General features: G+C 46.4%; 1 protein-coding gene across 2 annotated transcripts in view; it reads right to left on the reverse strand.

Moving 5' to 3' along the window:
* Positions 1 to 7,281, reverse strand: part of LOC146010058 (uncharacterized) — a 341,065-nt gene that overhangs the window by 226,134 nt on the left and 107,650 nt on the right. The window lies entirely within an intron of this gene.

Consider the following 7,281-nt stretch of genomic DNA (forward strand, 5'->3'; position numbering starts at 1 on the left):
CAGGAAACGCTTTTCTTTTTGACTCGCCTTCACTTTTTCGAATAATAATAATAATATAAATACTGCAGAGAACCAAAGAGTGTAACGCTAGGGTTACTAGCAGCGCTGGTCCTATGTATCTATAGGATCCCAATCCACTATTGCTGTAAGAGGTGGAGGGGTAGATTTATTAAGCTCAATGAAGTGCTAAAGTCTGTAACTTCACAGGTAGGAGCTGATTGGCCGGTGATAAAAAAAAACAGACTCTATCACTTCACCGAGCTTAACCCCTTCCCGACATTTGACGTACATTTACGTCATGGTCGGGATGTACTTCCCGACGCATGGCATAAATGTACGTCATGACTTTAAACTGTCACCGCGTCTATAGACGCGGTGACAGAGGGACGATGGCTGCTGTCCCTGACAGCAGACATCTTCCCTCGTGGCCCAGGGGGGGCAGCGATGCCCCCCCCATCGGCGATCGCTGCGATTGGCTGTTCAAATGTGAACAGCCAATTGCAGCGTTTTCTGTGTTCTGAGTATAATTTGGTCTCTGCTGCCCCCCTAGTGTCCAAAAAAATTAAAAGGAGTTTGAAATAATGATGGCAATATAAAGTAGACATATGGTCTTTGTTAGTTATTAACTATTTTGAGTGGTATGATTATTTGTCTCACAAGCAGAAAATTTAACATTTTGCAAATTGCAAAATTTTCCATTTTTTTACGACATTTTGGTATTTTTCACAAATAAACACAGACTGTATCGACCAAAATTTACCACTAACTTAAAGTACAATGTGTCACGAGAAAACAATCTCAAAATCACTGGGATAAGTAAAAGCAATAAAATGTTATCCCCACATAAACTGATACATGTCAGATTTGAAAAAAAGGGCTCTGTCAGGAAGGCAAAAACAGGCTGCGGCGGTAAGGGGTTAATAAATCTGCCCCTCAGTACCTTAAACCAACACAAAGAAAAGTAAAAGAACAGAGGACATATAGCTTAAGCTAATATGTACTCTTCAAGGGGCGCAGTTGTGCTCAGCTCAAAAATCAACAATTTATTGCAATCATAAAATTTATTAAAAAGAAAATGATAATAAAGTCATCATACATATTTATAATAATTAGAAGTGCACTTCATAATTAAAAACAATTGAAATAACAACTGGGGCAGCATGGACGCTGTAATGGCTAGCATTACTGCCTCACAGTGCTGAGGTCATGGGTTCTATCCCCACCATGTGTTATATACACGGGGCAGTACAGATGGTGTAATGGTTACATTACTGCCTCACAGTGCTGAGATCATGGGGTCTATCCCCACCATGTGTTATATACACAGGGCAGTACAGATGGTGTAATGGTTACATTACTGCCTCACAGTGCTGAGGTCATGGGTTCTATCCCCACCATGTGTTATATACACGGGGCAGTACAGATGGTGTAATGGTTACATTACTGCCTCACAGTGCTGAGGTCATGGGTTCTATCTCCACCATGTGTTATATATACGGGGCATTACGGATGGTGTAATGGTTATATCATTACTGCCTCACAGTGCTGAGGTCATGGGTTCTATCCCCACCATGTGTTATATATACGGGGCAGTACGGACGGTGTAATGGTTAGCATTACTGCCTCACAGTGCTGAGGCCATGGGTTCTATCCCCACCATGTGTTATATATACAGGGCAGTACGGACGGTGTAATGGTTACATTACTGCCTCACAGTGCTGAGGTCATGGGTTCTATCCTCACCATGTGTTATATATACGGGGCAGTACGGATGGTGTAATGGTTACATTACTGCCTCACAGCACTGAGGTCATGGGTTCTATCCCCACCATGTGTTATATATACAGGGCAGTACGGATGGTGTAATGGTTAGCATTACTGCCTCACAGAGCTGAGGTCATGGGTTCTATTCCCACCATGTGTTATATATACGGGGCAGTACGGATGGTGTAATGGTTAGCATTACTGCCTCACAGTGCTGAGGTCATGGGTTCTATTCCCACCATGTGTTATATATACGGGGCAGTACGGACGGTGTAATGGTTAGCATAACTGCCTCACAGCGCTGAGGTCCTGGGTTCTATCCCCACCATGTGTTATATATACGGGGCAGTACGGATGGTGTAATGGTTAGCATTACTGCCTCACAGCACTGAGGTCATGGGTTCTATCCCCACCATGTGTTATATATACGGGGCAGTACGGACGGTGTAATGGTTAAATTACTGCCTCACAGCACTGAGGTCATGGGTTCTATCCCCACCATGTGTTATATATACGGGGCAGTACGGACGGTGTAATGGTTACATTACTGCCGCACAGCACTGAGGTCATGGGTTCTATCCCCACCATGTGTTATATATACGGGGCAGCACGGATGGTGTAATGGTTACATTACTGCCTCACAGCACTGAGGTCATGGGTTCTATTCCCACCATGTGTTATATATATGGGGCAGTACGGACGGTGTAATGGTTAGCATAACTGCCTCACAGCGCTGAGGTCATGGGTTCTATCCCCACCATGGCTCTAACTGTGCGGAGTTTCTCATATTTCCCAGTCCCGCACAGAGAGAGTCTCTTTGGCTGTAGTTTATATGTCCGCTCAGATGATGACCACCTTGTGAAGTCCACCCTCCTGAAATAGGAGGAACACTCCAGATTCTGGGGGAAGGAGCTTTACCAGCCACAATAGCCAGGTGATCTGCCGCTTGTACTGATGTATATTCAGGGTCAGTAACTGTGGGGTCACTGGGTCATATAGCAGGATACAGCAACAAAATGCTTTTGTCCGCCTGTGTGTCCTCATCAGCGGCTTCCTCAGTTATGTTGACACCATATCTGCCCGGCTATTTATCACAGTCCCGTTCGCGGGGCTTTAATTGCACCGCACTTCCGGGTTTGCGCCTCAAGCCTCGTTTTCGCTGCTTGTATTTATAGCCTCCTGCGGCCATCTTTGATCTGCATCTCAAGCTTCACTTTCGTTTACACTGTTAATATACCACGGCCATCTTTGTAGCCGAACCCCGGCCACATTTCCTGGTTTCTCTGCATCTCTTGCATAGGGAGAGGAATCAGTAGCAGAAAGAAAGAAGTAATAGTGCCACTGTATAGGTCATTGGTACGACCTCATCTAGAGTATTGTGTTCAGTTCTGGAGTTCATATCTCCAGAAGGATATAAATACATTGGAGAGTGTACAAAGAAGGGCAACTAAAATGGTGCATGGCCTACATCACAAAACTTACCTGGATAGACTAAAAGATCTAAACATGTATAGTTTGGAGCAGAGAAGGGAAAGGGGGGACATGATAGAAATCTTCAAATATATCAAGGGTTTTAACATAGTACAGGAGGGAAATTTTCGGTACTTGTGTAGTTTCACGGCGCCACTGCGCGCACAGTGAAACTTTGAAACTTGGCAGTCTGCCAGACTCTGTGTTTACTGTGCGCGTGCCGCTGTAGCTGTTCTCAGCGCAGCGCGTGGCTGCTTTCCTTATGTAGGCTTTGTTATCAGCATAGCGCTGGGCAGCAGCAGTGCACCCAGCGCTGACAGGTCACTGTGGTACTTGTAGTTCCACAGTGAAATAGGCAGTCCTGCGCACCGCTGACAACCCGGCAATTTAGACTCCTTCGGCTATTTAGAAGTCTAGATTTAGACGTCTAAATCCAGACTCCCTGCAAACCGCTAAGATGGGGGCATCTAAATTTAGACGGTAAAGCGTCTAAATTTAGTAGGGTCTAAGGGTACACTATTAAACCTGTTCACAATGACACTAGTCGACGTAACATCTGTCGACCTTGTTAATTCCACTATCCACGCAACCCGAAGCACGGCGAGCGCAGCGGTACGCGTCATACAACCTTTTCATACCCCTACTATCCATGTCGGCGTGGAGTTGATTTTATAAAGTGTGGCGAGCGCAGCGAGGCGAGCGGACGCGGATACCTGCGAAGCCCGCGAGGGGACGCGGATACCTGTGAAGGTATCTGCGTCCCCTCGCGGGACTCGCTGCGCTCGCCACGCTTCGGGCTCGGTGGCTCGCTGCACTCGCCACACTTTATAAAATCAACTCCACGCCGACGTGGATAGTGGGGGTATGAAAAGGTTGACTTTCTCGGCTCCTGATTGGCCGCTAGGCGGCCAATAGAATCATCCGGAGGAAAGGAGCGGAAGATGAAACATCTCTGCGCCTCTCCAGTCCGTGAGCGGGTACTAGCCGGGAGCAGCACGTCTGCCAGAGAAGATGCAGAGGTAGTCGCCGGGGACCAGGTGAGTAGGATTTCCTTCCTTAGGTACCCCTTTTGGACTACTTCGGATCCTGGACCCCGGAAACATCAGCCCTGGAGCCCAGGACCCCGGACCAGCCCCGGAACCAGGACCAAGGGCCCCGGAACCGGACTCTTCTGTCCTGGAGCCCAGGATCCAGGGACCGACCTACGGGCTCAAGGTAGGAAAGTATCAGTATGTGTGTGTTAAACTTTTATTTTTCAGGGTGTCAGTGTGTTTTATTTAACTATTTTTTGTACTGTAGAACTACAAGTGCCAGCGTGCCCTTTAATGCCCCGCATGCTGGTTGTGGTTCTCCAAGTCCCAGCATGCGGGGTAGGCTTGCTGGGACTCATAGTCCTACAGTAGAAGACAATAGTTTTTATTCTTTTTTTACACTTTTCATCAGCCCGATGCCCACCGCCCAGGGGCATCGGGGACAGCCCCGGACGTTCAGCATGGGCTGGTAAGTCCTGGAGGGGGGGGACCCCTTCATTGGGGGGTCCCCACTTCCCCAGGACCCCTGCCCATGCTGACCAGCCACGGGGATAATGCTTTGGCCGCGGGACCTTATATAATAAGTGTCCCCCGGCTGTGGCATTACCCTGCTGGCTGGTTGGGTCTGGTGCTGGTTCTTAAAATACGGGGGACCCCTAGTCATTTTGTCCCCCGTATTTTGGGAACCAAGGCTGGACCAAGCCTGGTGCTGGTTTCATTAAATCAAAGGAACCCCTATTTGTTTGTCCCTCTGATTTTATGATACCAGCACCGGCTTTTTGAGCCCGGGGCTGGTTATTCTTAGGAGGGGGGACCGCACGCCGGTTTTTTTATTTTTTTAACCATTTTTTTACAACAGAACCATGCACAGATCTCAATGATCTGTGCATGTTTCTGATAAAATCGCCAGGCAGAACCTGGTAACCTTTACTAAAAATCGCAACCCATTAAATATGCGAGTTCTATCCTTTTTAATGGGAAAACATTTGGATGCGATTTTTAGTCTAACTAAAAATCGCACCTTTAAAAAATGCGATTTTTGCCGCAAATCGCACCCTATAAAATATGCGATTTTCGGGAAATGCCCGAAAACTGCATATTTTGCGGAAAGAATCGCAAAAAATAAAAACCGCCTCCCATTACATTTCGCCCTGGTTGTGTATTATCTCCAGGATTCCCGCTAACACCGGTAGGATTAATGCCGCTGCTTCCTCCACCTTTGTCAGTGCTGGGCAGATGACTGCTGAGGTCTGAGGGCAGTGCAGGAAGCTCCCAGTGGATTGCTGGTCAGGCATATGACACAACATGGTTTGTCTCCATGGCAATGGGTCTTCTTCAGCCATCAAAAGACCTTTTCATTGTCCGCCATTACCAATATTATTTTCAAGTACCCCCAACTGGTCTGCAGAGTACCCCCAGGGGTAGTCCCCAATTGAGAGCAGCAGTCATTATATTGGAGGTCAATTTATAAGTACATGTATTTTTATGTTTTAAAATTACACTAATACATTTTAAGTGCGCCTGATTTTTTTGGACACCTCTGTGCGTTCGGGATCTGTGTGTCTCAATATATCACACAGTAGTCCGAAACACACTTGCGGGTTTGCAACAAGGTATTCAAATTCTAATTGTGTTGTCCTTGGATCCCTGTCTGAGAAGTCATCAGCCTGACGTTCAGCAACATGGAGCCGTGACCCCATGCTGAGAAGGTCATGACCCACTTTGGAGTTAGGACCCACAGTTTAAGAACCGCTGTGCTAGATTAATAAGTACAATGTGATTGGTTGCCATGGGCGACATCTGCAATTCTATAAACAGTAATTATACCCCTCCCTCATTTTTTTATTTTTCGCTTCTAAAACTGTATTAACCAATATTTCCCTTAGATAATATTTAAAGTCTCAAGATTTATAGGAATCATCTTTTTTTTTTAATCATAGACAATAAAAATATATTTTAGTATTGTTTTAGAAGCAGGGATAATCCAGATTGTATAACCATCATTGCGTTGCCCTCCTTGATTTCTATATCAGTCTTTATTTCAAGGGTAACAGTCACTTGGCCAAACGCTCCACCATCGTGGTGGGGCTCTGGGTATCAGTCACCCTGGTCCGGCAGGCAAATAATGCAGAACCAGCAAGTTTCCCCTATGGTGGGATGCCTTGAACATGCCCTCACACGTGGAATAGGTTTGTCCAGGTGAATGGTGTCCCAAGTAAATTCTCGGTGTTGTCAGAGAACAATATCTCATCACAAGATTGGATCTAAACACTTTGAACCATTCGCAAATAAGCCCAAACCATATCCGCAGCATAAAGTAGTCCTGTGGACAGACCACTAGGGGTGTAGTCAAAATGCCACCTTCCCTGGTCTATACACATAAGAAAAATGCAGGTGCACACTCGAAACCAGGCCTGTCCAACCTGCGGCCGTCCATCTCTTGTGTGAAACTACACATCCCAGGATGCCTTTCCGCAGTTTTTGCATTTTCTAACAGCAATAGTGTGGCAGGGCATGCTGGGAGGTGTAGTTTCACACAAGAGCTGGAGGGCCGCAGGTTGGACAGGCCTGCTCTAAGCACTAAGAACACTGGTAATCAGAACAATCCTAATAAACTCTGCTGTTTAACATGGAGTAACATTGAGGTTCTTAGCATAATTATTAAAAAATATGGGCCCGCCTACCCCAACCAGGTGACATCATTCCGTGGTTTCCTAATGTTCCTGGTCAGCACAAGCCAACCGTCAAAGGCATCACACAAGTGAGAATGTAGAGCAGGACAGGCCAACCTGTGGCTCTCCAGACGTCGTGAAACTGCAAATCCCAGCATGCCTTGCCACAGTTTTAACACTCCCTTATAGCAAAACTGTGGCAAGGCATGATGGGATTTGTAGTTTCACAACATCTGGAGAGCCACAGGTTGGCCAGGCCTGATGTAGAGTATTACATTCAGAGGAAGCAGAAGAAGTGCTATAAGTGTTACATAGGTGAGAGGAAGCAAGGAGGTGTTAGTTAC

This window comes from Crinia signifera, chromosome 6, assembly GCF_055691185.1.
Source record: "Crinia signifera chromosome 6, ASM5569118v1, whole genome shotgun sequence".
Taxonomy (NCBI): Eukaryota; Metazoa; Chordata; class Amphibia; order Anura; family Myobatrachidae; genus Crinia; species Crinia signifera.